General features: G+C 46.8%; 1 long non-coding RNA gene across 1 annotated transcript in view; it reads left to right on the top strand.

The window, feature by feature from the left end:
• LOC142907115 (uncharacterized) overlaps positions 1-11,524 on the top strand; it is a 34,162-nt gene extending 22,638 nt beyond the window's left edge. Inside the window, exon 2 of the long non-coding RNA XR_012930804.1 lies at positions 8,832-11,524. This is a non-coding gene — a long non-coding RNA (uncharacterized LOC142907115). The remainder of the gene's footprint in view (positions 1-8,831) is intronic.
• The last annotated feature ends 724 nt before the right edge of the window (positions 11,525-12,248 follow it).

Here is a 12,248-nt window from a genome sequence, read left to right as displayed (position 1 = left end):
ATGCAATATGTAATAGAGTACATACTTCAGCCAGTCCACGCAGTTAGCCTTAATACCCTCACAACCTTAATCCAGCCCTAGCAATACGAGCAGTCCTCAACTTATGAATGGGCTCCGTTCTTTAGGTCCGTTCGGAAGTCGAACGGTTTGTAAGTCGGAAAAAACAATGTACTGTATTTAAATGGACATACGGTCAGTGTTATAAAATGTGTTGCGGTTTAACAAAAATAGGAAGCATTGTTGAAATAAAAATTAGTAATAAATATTGTACATTCGCATGTAATACTGGCATAAATACCGTGCCGTATCTTACCTATAAAAGGAACATTTCGTCTTATTCTTGGTTCTTTCGGTAAAGTCACGTCGAAGGGAAATCATAAATCATAAAAATAAAACAATAAAATTCTCACGCCGTTTCGTCCACAACGCAAGCAGCCGTCCTCAGGTGAAGAAACAGAGCTGTCAGAAAGACAGCGTCCTAATGAACACTGCTAAGCTTGGCAGCGTTTTTTAAGCTGGGTGAGAGGAGTTGAGCGCCTTGACAAAGGAGTTTACATATCAAGAGAGGAATGTATCATATTGATGACAAATGCAGATATGGGATTAGTCACTCATTGTGGAATGTGTAGGCGGTGGGGGGGTCGCAAAGTCATACTATGCTAGTGTATTATGTAGGATTAGCAGTATTAAAGGCAGGTATTTTTTATATATAATAATAATAAAGAACTGCAGCAGCCAAACCACCGCGTATCAAGCTAATGCATTATGTGGAAAACAAAAAAGGAGTTTCTAAAGAACTGCAAATACCCGACTACCATACAATACACCGATGTGAAAATAAAAACCTAAATATAAACGACATCAATATAATCAATGTACTCAATATACTCTCCAATAAGCTGAGCTATGAACATTAAGTAACTGGGTATACATTACACTATATAATGACTACCATATAGTAAACCGATAAAAAAAACTAAAATATAAAACTACATCAATATATTCCGTATACTCAATATACTCTCCAATAAGCTGAGCTACTAACAATGAGTCATTATACATTACACTTCTATGTCGAAAAAAAGTATAGGTTTTTTTTTATTAACGTTAGCACCACGGACAGCGCTTAGCGTTGTTCAGACGGAAGAGTCCATCTATGCTCGGAACGGAGGAGGGGAGAGAGAGGGAGAAACAGCCACGGTGCGCTGCACTGTCCTGTGCTGCGTTACAACTATGCTATAAACTAGACTACTATACATTACAATATACCTTCCAATATAAACTACACTATAATATCGTATACACAGCACCAATATAAACTCTAACATTATGCATTATATTAATATGCCTCCAACTAAACTTTTTTCTACATCACACGACTATACACCGTACTATACACTGCCATAGACAAACCCCAACATTGAATTATACACTGCGTTAATATACACTTCCCTATACCTTAGACTATACATTGTAATATTACACTATGTATTATTCTACAAACCCTACTGTATACCACACTGCTGTATATTCACTATATAATTACGATACTATGTATTACCTTATACATTATATTAAACATTACACTATACTATTTTTGTTATACAATCTGCTATACACCATACCATTGACCGTCGCGTGAAAGGTACTAAGACGAAGCAAAGAAATATGTAATGGGAGAGTGGTAGCAGGAAACTTGCAGCCGAGCAAGAACTCTGATCCATGAGGAGAATACAAAAGCTATATAGTCAATGCCAACGAATGGAATGCGGTTTGAAAGTCACCGTAAACGTGAACACAATAAATCAAGACGCGAAATGGTTTATCACATCCTTCCAATGATTGCTGAGCCAGAATCCATCTTCCCGGTTGAAATTGTCTCTGTGTTTGTTTATGTGGATGGCCTTTTGAACGAATCTCTCATGGTAGCCGGATGGCTTGCAGAGAACCTCCGTCTTGGAGAAGTCAATGTCATGTGAGCCCACTGAATTATAACAATGGTCTGCCACGGCTGAGGTGTTCGTCCTACCATGTTTTCAGGACTGCTTTGTGTTCACGGATGTGGTCCGAGACATGTAGTTTGGTTTCTCCAATGTAACTACTACCACAGAGGCAACTTAGTTTGTAGACGCCCGGGTACTGTATGTCTGGAACCACATCTTTTACAGACGGGACCAGATCACGGATTTTATGTACTGTGTTGAATCAGACCTGGATCTTGAGTTTATTCAGGATTTTAGAGATTTTTTACGAACCCCGCAATGTAGGGTAAGGTGATGGTTTTGAATGGCTCATCAAGAGGATTCTTCTTCATGGTTGGAGTGATGGCTTTGCGGATTGTGTAGTCGGAGTAACCATTAGCCTTGAGAGCTTGGTGTACGTGCTTGAGTTCACTCGCAATGTGTTCCTGGTCGGAGATGCATTGGGCTCTATGGTGCAGAGTCTTGATGAGGGAATTCTTCTGGGATGGATGGTGGTGGGAATTCGGTTTTAGGTAAGCATCTGTATGGGTAGCTTTCCTGTAGAGAGAGTGGCTCATTGAGCCATCAGGTCTCTTTTTTATTAGGACATCCAAAAATAGTAGCTTGCCATCTTTTTCGACGTCCATGGTAAATCTGATCGCTGGGTATATGGAATTGATGTGGTCGAGGAATTGGTCTAGAGCAGGCTGGCCATGTTGCCAGATGACAACAGTGTCATCCACGTACCTCTTCCATAAGGTCGGACATAGAGTGGCAGTCTGGATGGCGTCAGTCTCAATTTTCTCCATGAAAAAGTTGGCTACAACCGGATATGGGGGGGGGGGGGGTCCGGTCTCTTGTTGGAGAGGAGGTTAAATTTGGAAATTACATTGGTTACATTTGGTCGACATTGTGGCAGCTGAAGAGGCAGTCATATTGTCAACATGTTACCAATCCGATGTGGACATTGTTGCCGTCAATGATAAGTGGAGAGTGTTTTATCTAACTGATCTAGTTCGGTGTGCATAAGTCTGCTTTTCTCTGCAATAAGAGCTAAGCTAGTTCTAGACAGAATTCGTTTCGCATTAGAAGAAGCTACAGCAGCAGAGGTTAGTGTAAATGCGATTGGTATTACCTTCGAGTCGCGGCATCTCTTCAGAAGGGTGAAAGACTCGATCAGTTGATCCTTGTTGAAGGATCTCAAAGTTATGTGGAAACCATCCCCGTAGAGGTGGTTAAATTTCGATTTAAAGCTTTTGTGACTGCAGGGATTCATATTCTTGGTTCTTTCGGTAAAGTCACGTAGAAGGAAAATAATAAAATGTAAGCAGCAAGGGTGCGTTGTGTTAGTGAGAGGAGCATCCACACTGAATGCGAGGTAATAAAGTGACAGAAGAAAGGCTAAAAGTGTCAGTGTGAATACACCACTACATTTGGTGTCGATGTAGCCAAGAACCTACGTCGCCATCATGGCAAAGAAAGCAGCTAAGAAAAGGAACTTACCCGTTGACTTCTCCAATGATGAAAACGACAGAGACATCATTCTTGCCAGGAACTCGCTGCCAATCTGGAGCGGACGCTGTCGGCGGTTATGGTGGCAAACCAGGCGATGACTTTGGTGCTGGCGGATGCGCCGACACTTCCCGCCACTTCAACAATGGCGATCGCGCGGCCATTTCAGCGACTGTGCCAGATTCAATGACTACGTTTCCTGCTGTGCGGCCGTCTCTGATGCTCCGGTTGCCGTGGCTGGGGGCAGCTGAATGGCGGTCCACTGTCACTTCGAGGCGGCATGTCATTTGGGGGACTGGTCTGTGAACGAGGCGCTATGGGCCTTGCCGACGGCCCTGGATGATGATTCATTGACCGCCTTCTACTCCATCCCCGAGGCTGATCGTTCTTCATTCACTGATGCCTGCTCCGCGATGGCAGCGAACTTTGACCCAGCATTGAACATCCACGTAAGATTCCTGCTCAGAAAACGGGGGGACACTGAGACGGCCCTGGCATTCCGCAGCGCTCTCTTGGGACTCAGACAAGCGGCCTACCCCTCCATGGATCAAGCAGCCCTCGACTCGCTCGCCCTGGAGCAGTGCTTGGCGCTGGCAAGAGAGCTGAGCATTGTCCTCGCCATCGCCGACCACGACGACTTCACGTCCCTCCAAGTCGCTCGAAATATACAAGCTCACCTGAGCCTCAGAGGATGGCCTGCAGCAATGGCGTGCACTGATGAAAAAGGGTACTTGGAGTCCAGCGATGGCAGTTCGGTGTATGCATTCTGGTCCCAAGATCGACGGTGCAAATAAAGGTGAGGAGGCCGGCCGCCGGTCGAGTGGACACCAAGGAGTGGCCCGCTGATTGGGCCCTTTTTGCGGGCATGCTTTAACTGTGTCGGACGGGACACATCGCCAGGAATTGCTGTCTGTGCTTCGGTGGTTCGCCCAGACCCCTTAGATTTCCAGCGCCAGTACCTCCTCTTCCCAAGGACCACAGGCGAGTCGCGACGCACCATACACACGGCCGTTTCCCTCCCATCACTCAACCACAGCGCACCTCGCCATTCTTTCATCCGGTTACTGTTCATCCCGTCGCGTCAGAGGCTCATAGTGTTGGTTTGTTGGCTGCGGGTCCACAGGACATTGAGCGGTGGTGTGTGTTGGCCTATCGAGTGGTCGGTGCTGCAGCGGGATCGTCGGATATAATGGGCCTTATCCAGAGGGTGCAGGTGCGGGTATTGATCAATATAGGTGCCTCGGCCACCCTTATTTAGTTGCCTACTTTTCGTTCATTGCCGGCATCACCTCGGCCTCAGGAGCAGGTTGACGGGCCATGTATAGCGATGAATGGGGGTAGTTTGGGGATAGTCGATCGCATGATTGCAACGGTGCAAATAGGAGAAGTGGTAATGAATGGGCCTGTGTTGATTTCTAAAACTCTGGAAGTGCTCTGCTTGTTGGGCACGGATTTTTTTATGCAGGATGCCCCTCAAAATAATGGTGGGACCAAGCATGTATTGGGATGTCATCATACTGGAGGAAGGGCCTTTGCTATTGATGCCCCCAGGGTCTGGAATGCTATCGCCAATAAACTGCATCTTGGATCACTACCTGCGAGATCTTAACTCTAAACTGCTCTAGAGGAGTTGTACAACCCTAGCTACCACTGCTATTCAGTGGTCTGAAATCAAATGTATCGCTCCGGATGACCGCTGCAAAGTATGATTTTGTTTTTTGATTACAGTGTGCTGATCTTTAAAGGTGCAATGAAATTTTGTTTATACTCCTACTGATACTCCTGATGTTATGGAGTGACTCATGCAGCCACCTATGGCTGCAAAATTTGGTAGTACATGTTATGTATATCGTTATTGTAAAATTTCTATCACAGTTCCTATGATCACTGTAACATTGTTTTTATAGCTTTATTTTGGTGATTTAGAAAACGTTTTGGTTTAGCCATATTTGTTTGTTGTAGTACAGAGTTAGACTAACTTTAATCTAAATTGTCTTATGGTTTTTGTTTGACTTGCATCCCACTGGGATTTTTGCACAGCATTGATATACAGTGCTTTTTTCTGGAAGACTTTGCTTTTTTCACTTTAATATGCTTCTTGTTCATGTTTTTGTTTGTTGCGGTTGCACCTGATTCAAGAGCCGTATGGCTCCCAGGGCTATACCTAATAAATTAAACTGAAACTGAATCGGGGCAGTGCCTGCATTTTTTTAAATCCCCCACAACAAATGCATCAGTTAATGCAGTTGTGCAGGCTACAGTTAGCCAGACAGCACGTTTCGCCAGCCACGCAAATGCTTGTGCCATTACAGTTGCATAAGAGCTTGGCCCTGCTAAATTCGGAGGGGATCCCCTTGACCCCCTCTAACGCAATATCGCGAACACCCTCCTTGGTGGGGGCACTGACTGTCATGCCAGCAAACCGTGATCCCTTCCTCCAAGTGGTTAATGCGGGCCATACACCGGCAGTTTTCCAAGCAGGCAGTGTTGGCACACGCGACGGCGGCCCCATGCACGGAGCAAATGGCGTGCATGTCAGGGGTTGTGGGGAATGTCTCGCCTGCTAGCGGTGTCGAACCCGCATGGATGCAGAGGTTGTGTCAGGAAAACAAGGATTTATCAACAGACCAGCAAGCGCAACTTCGATGACTTTTGCACGAATTCCAGGACGTCTATCGCAATGGCAAATACGACATAGGACATACCACCCTGTTGCAACACCATATTTATATGGAGAACTCGCCTCCCATTCGATTAATTTCTCAAAGAATGAGCCTCAATGAAAAGGAATGTATTCGTCAGACTGTGGAGGAGATGTTGGCTGCAGAAATTCTCTTCCTTCACCAGCCCTTGGGGGTCACCCATTGTATTGGTTAAAAAACGTGATGGCTCCTTGCGATTTGGCGTTGACTTCCAAAACTCAACAAAATTTACATAGCAGACGCATACCCGCTTCCTTCGATGGGCGATTCCTTGGATGCTCTGTCTCGTCCACAAATCTTCTCAACCCTCGATTTGCTGTCAGGATTTTGGCAACTGCCCTTGGACGCAGAATCTAAACCTAAAACGGCGTTCTGAACACCACAGGGATTGTCCCATTTCAATTGTCTCCCGATGGGACTTCCCTCCACGCCGGCCACCTTTCAGTGCCTCATGGAATTGGTTCTATCTGGCTTGCAATGGGAATCTAGATGACATCATTGTCTTTGGTCGCACTTTCAACAAGCACTTGCAGTGGCTGCGCTGTTTGCTCTTGAGTGCGTGATGCAAACTTGAAATTTAAGCCGCAAAAATGCCATTTGTTGCAAATTACGGTCAAGTATTTGGGCCATGTTAGTGCATCAGGGGTCGCTAACGACCCGGATAAGATGGCCTGCATGCACATGTGGCCAACCCCCAAATTGGTGGCGGAAGTCCATAGCTTTGTGGGGTTCGACTCGTACTTTCGCAGGTTTGTAAATTATTTTGTGACAATTGCCAAACTGCTCCATGCTCTAACAGCCAAGGGACAGAGATTGCATTGGGACAAGGTGGAAAATTATTATTTTGCAGTGCTTTGTGATGCTCTGGCAAGTGTGCCACCGCTCATTTATCCAGATTTCGCCAAACCCTTTATCCTGGACACTGACGCCTGTGATATGGACTTAGGCGATGTCCTGTCCCCGGTCGTGGACGGGGTAGAGAGAGTCGTGGTGTACGGCAGCAGCGTTTTTTTTCTACCGCTGAGAAGCGGCATTGCGTCACACGAAGGGAGCTGCTTTCCATGGTCCATTTCATACAGTTGTACTGCCCTTACTTGTACGTACCGACCACGCAGCACTCCAATACTCCCTGCGTGTGAATCAACCTTCCAGCCAAATGGTCCATTGTATTAAAATCCTCCAGGAATTAAATTTTACTGTACTGTATATAAAATAGGCGCACCATGTGAATGCGGATGCACTGTCCCGGCTGCCGCCGCCCGGCTCATGCAGATGCATGATGAGCTCAACTCGGTGGGGACCTCCGCTGCAGAAATTGCCCGAGATGGTCACCGCAGCTGACTCGGTCCAGGCCAGTAATGCGCAAGCACCAGCCTACTGCATATTAGGCCTGAACTACAGCGAGTGGGGACGGCTCCGGGTTGAGGATGCCTCCCTGCTGAATTTGAGGCGCCGGGCCTCCCGACAACCGAAAGCTGCAGGGCGCCCTTTTATGCAGCTCAGTGAGGGGCTCCTCCTACGATGGGATGTAGAGCTCCAACGGTTTTGTCTAGTGGTGCCCGTGAGCCGACGAGGTAGACTTACGCATGCAGTGCACGAAAAATGTATACATTTGGGTGTCAAGAAGACACTCTCGACCTTAAAGATGAATTTTTATTGGCCAGGGATTGACAACAATGTGTATCTGTTTATTAAGCTTGTCCAGAGTGTGCGCGTCAGAAGTCACCCACACAACCACACAGGGTGCCGCTGCAATCCATAACGGTGTCTTGTGTGAACGAATTGGTGGCATTGGACATTTTGGAACCATTTTCCGTTACCCAGAGGTCACAAATATTTGCTAATAGGAGTTGAGTATCTCAACCGATGGCCAATTGCGTGGCCATTGTCTGACTAATTGGCGGCATCCATAACGGAGGCCTTTCTGTAGGAGTATGTGCTTGATAAAGGTGCCCCAGCAAATCTGCTCACTGACCAGGGAGAAAATGTTCCCCCAAGCTACTAAAGGAGGTGTGTGACTCCCTGGGCACTAAAACGATTCGGATTTCCCCCTACCACCCATAAACGGATGGAATGCTTGAGCGATTACACCAGACTTTGACATCCATGTTGTGTCAGCAGGTAAACGCGACTCATTCTGATTGGGACTTGCACATCCCTGGTGTCCTTGCCACCTATAGGCTGCCCCCCCCCATGCCTCGACGGGATTTTTGCCCTTTTATTTAATGAATGGTAGGGAACCTGAAACCCCCACAATGGTGCAATTGGGCATGCGTCCACTGGGCAAGGCATCAACTGTGCCGGTTTCCATGCAGATGACTCTCCACCGGTTGAGGGAGGCTCAGCGGCAGGCGGCCAACTAACGGCTGCGAGGTATACAACTGTCACGTGACCCATAGCAGGTAGGAGACAGGGCATGGCTTAATTGCCTTCTAGTGCCCATGGGCACTTCGGCCTAGCTGCATTGCCCGTGGCAAGGTCCTGTTGAGGTCATAGACATTCTACAACCCCAGTATGTTTGCATTCAAGTCGGGCGACGTCGTTGGTTCGTACACCCATCACGCCTCAAAACATTTGTACCGCCATGCATCATCCCCCATTCCGAAACGGCCCATGTTGGATGCGCGTCGGGAGTATTGTCCTCTTCCGCCCACAGGATCGCGACGACTGACGCCAACCGGGCCACCGCCTGAGTCCGGGCACGTCGCTCGTCATTAAAAGAACATGTGCACAGGGACGGTCCGGCTGCGGGAACCCACTCCCGGAGGGTTACATTCAACTCGAGAGTTACGACAGTGATGTTCCCACGTGACCCACCATCGGAACACCGTTCGTCATGGAAGGGACATCACTCCTCGTCCAGTTCTGGCCCGTCTCCTCCTCCGGCCGTGCTGGACCCGGTTCGCGGGGACGGGCCAGCTGCAGAAACCTGCTCCCAGAGAATTACGTTTCGTTGAGGAATGTGGGATGGGCAGCGCCACGGACCACTGCGCCATTCCATCCTCGGTGGAACAGACTGCTCTTTGACACTCCAACAAATTGTTATTGTTGTTTTTTTCTCTTCTCATGGTTCTTGGTACCTGTGTCACGGGTTCGCGCGTTACTTGTGTTGTATATAAGGTCAGCTGGGACGGCTGGGTTTTTCATAACGGGGGGGGGCAGGTAATGTAGTGGCATAACGCACGGGGTTTGCAAACAGCGGGTACATTTGACGGCGAGCAGGTGCAAGCGTCTAGACATGGAGTAGCCTCCAGAGAGGCGCTAGCAATTAGGGGGAGAAGCAGCAATTAAGCGGATGCATTGGGGGACAGGCAGGTGCGAGCGTGGGAAAACGGGGTAGACGTCAGAGGCGGGAGATGATAAGAGAGAGCACGTGCAGGAGGCGCCGCTGAGACGCTAGTTAAATGGGGGGTAACTAAGGACCCTTAAGAGGAGGGGGATATAAGGGTGTGTGTGGAGCAACAGGTTAGCGGAGTATAGAGTGACAGGCTAGTTGAGTATAGAGAGAGGGAGTTCGGAACAAGGGTGCATTGTGTTAGTGAGAGGAGCATCCACATGGGATGTGAGGTGATAAAGTGACACAGGAGAAAAGCTAAAAGTGTCCGTGTGAATACACCACTAAACAAGCATGGTAAAGTATGTGGCACAGTACACGTGAGGATGCCAACCCAAGTTAAGGCGGCTTAATGGGTTAAAGCAGTATTACTCTTTGCTCGCACCAGGAGATAACTCACACTTTGAGTCCTCTCCAATCCGGATGAGAGAAGTAAATTCAAAGCTATGGGTTACGAAAGATGGATACACTTTGCCTATCTTTGACACACCAACAGCTTAATATCCCCAGGTTCAACAACTTTTCAGAAAAGAATAGGAGGTAAGTTTAAAATTCTTACGAATATGGCTGAAGAAGGGTAGTCAGATCCAGAAGTAGAGATACGGTTTTAGGACAGTATATATGAGGCAGCAGAAAACGTTAAAGCATAAAATAAGAATCCATGGATAAGTGCTCAAACCTAAAAATCCATAAACAGGGCCAGGAAAGGGAATGCAGAAGTTGCTAAATAAGGAAAATAGGGAAGACCAGGGGAGAGGATGTGGGTTAAGTTGAAGGAGCCACTGTCCATTGTGTGTATTAAAATAGCTGTACCAACGGTATCGTGGCCTGTATAGGCATGCACTTAATGTATTATTTGATGGACAGGAAAGACAATATCAATTGGGCTCGCATAATGTGCATGCATAATGTATGTTGACTCATTAATCCCCCCCCCCTTCTTTGTGCAAGAGTGCAGAAGTGTGGTCACCACATCTACGCCTCCTATATAAGGAACGAAACAGGTGGACTTTTCCACAAATCTGGCTGTCGCCTGATGAAGCAAGTCGTAATTACTGGCGAAACGTCGTACTCAAATTGTAAATGTGATGGCTTGGCTCTCCAACACACTGTGCTGTACTAGTGACGAATTGGCACGTTATGTTTACTAGACTACCCTTACTAGTTGGCTGTGGCGGGTGGTGGCGGGTTTTAACGACACTTATATTTGTACACGATCTTACCCATAAAAAAACTCTATTACGGATGATATTGGTCGCGAAAGCCTACATGTTATACTAAGTGAGACAGAAATTCGTAAATATCGATGGTAGATGAATGTATAAGAACAAATAGACTCGATAAAAGAATTAAGGACACTTGGACAGCGGAATAAACTGTTTGTACCAAAATAAGAGATGGTAGAAAAAAATTGGAAGGACATTACTCACATCAGGTGACTCCAACCTCTCAACCAAACACACATTTATGTAGCTGTAATGATGCTCACTCAATAATGCTGTTTATTCCATCAGATTTAACAATACAGGGTGTTTAAAATACATGGACCCAATTTCAAAGCGGCATATTTCACGATGGCAACATGTTACAATTACACAAAGTTACAAACGGTTTAATGAGTTATCAAGTTTCACTACCCATTTTATAAATGCTCTATGTGCCCTCCACCTGCTGTATGGACAACATCGAGACGATAGTTGAATTCATCCCAAACGCCTCTCAAAGTGTCTTCTTCCACTGAAGTCACCGCTGCCGTGATTCTGTTTTTGAGGTCATCCAGATTAGTCGCGAATGGTGGCACAAAGACACCACGGTCTTTGACGTATCCCCACAAGAAAAAGTCGCAGGGTGTGATGTGTGGGGATCTTGGGGGCCAAGAGTGTAGCGCCAAGTCTTGGGGTCCCATGCGTCCTATCCAACGTTGAGGCAGTGTGTCATTTAGAAAACGTCGAACCTGCAGGTGTCAATGTAGTGGTGCTCCGTCTTGCTGAAAAATAAAGTAATCGGAATCTTCATCAAGTTGTGGAAAGAGCCACTTCTGCAGCATTTCGAGATATGCTTGCCCCGTAATTGTGTTTCCCTCAAAAAAGAAATGTCCATAAACCTTTATTTGAGAAACAGCACAAAGCACGTTCACTTTCGGGAAATTATGCTCATGCTCGACAGTTTTGTGTGGATTCTCTAATCCCCATATGCGCACATTGTGACGGTTAACTTTACCGCTTAGATAAAACGTTGCTTCATCACTAAAAATCAAACGCGGTAAGAAGCTGTCGTCCTCCATGTTCTGTAACATCGCATCATAAAATTCTACACGCGTTCCTTTGTCACCTGCACGAAGAGCCAGTACCATTTGCAACCGGTATGGCCTCATGATTAAACGTTGCCTTAACACAAGCCAGATAGTCGTATGAGGGATCGCAAGTTCTCGGCTGGCACGACGAGTGGACTTGCGTGGGCTACGCAGAAATCTCTCTTGAATTCTTCTCACGTTTTCCTCTGAGGTGCGTGGTCACCCTGTGCTCTTCCCCTTACATAAACAGCCTGTTTCCTCAAATTGTCGGTACCAACAACGAATGCTCTTTAACATTGGGGGATAAATTCCAAAACGCCGTTGAAACGCACGCTCCACCGCAATTACAGATTCAGTCTTGCTGAACTGCATAACGCAAAACGCCTTGTGTTGTGGGGTCACCATCTTGCGAATGACTGAGGCTAAGGGCTGTTAGTGCGCTGGGA

Source organism: Petromyzon marinus, chromosome 75 (genome assembly GCF_048934315.1).
Source record: "Petromyzon marinus isolate PM22_M1 ecotype Great Lakes invasive population chromosome 75, UKy_Petmar_22M1.pri1.0, whole genome shotgun sequence".
NCBI classification, from domain to species: Eukaryota; Metazoa; Chordata; class Hyperoartia; order Petromyzontiformes; family Petromyzontidae; genus Petromyzon; species Petromyzon marinus.
Note: the sequence above shows the minus strand (reverse complement) of the source record. Positions and strands in the feature narration are given on the sequence as shown.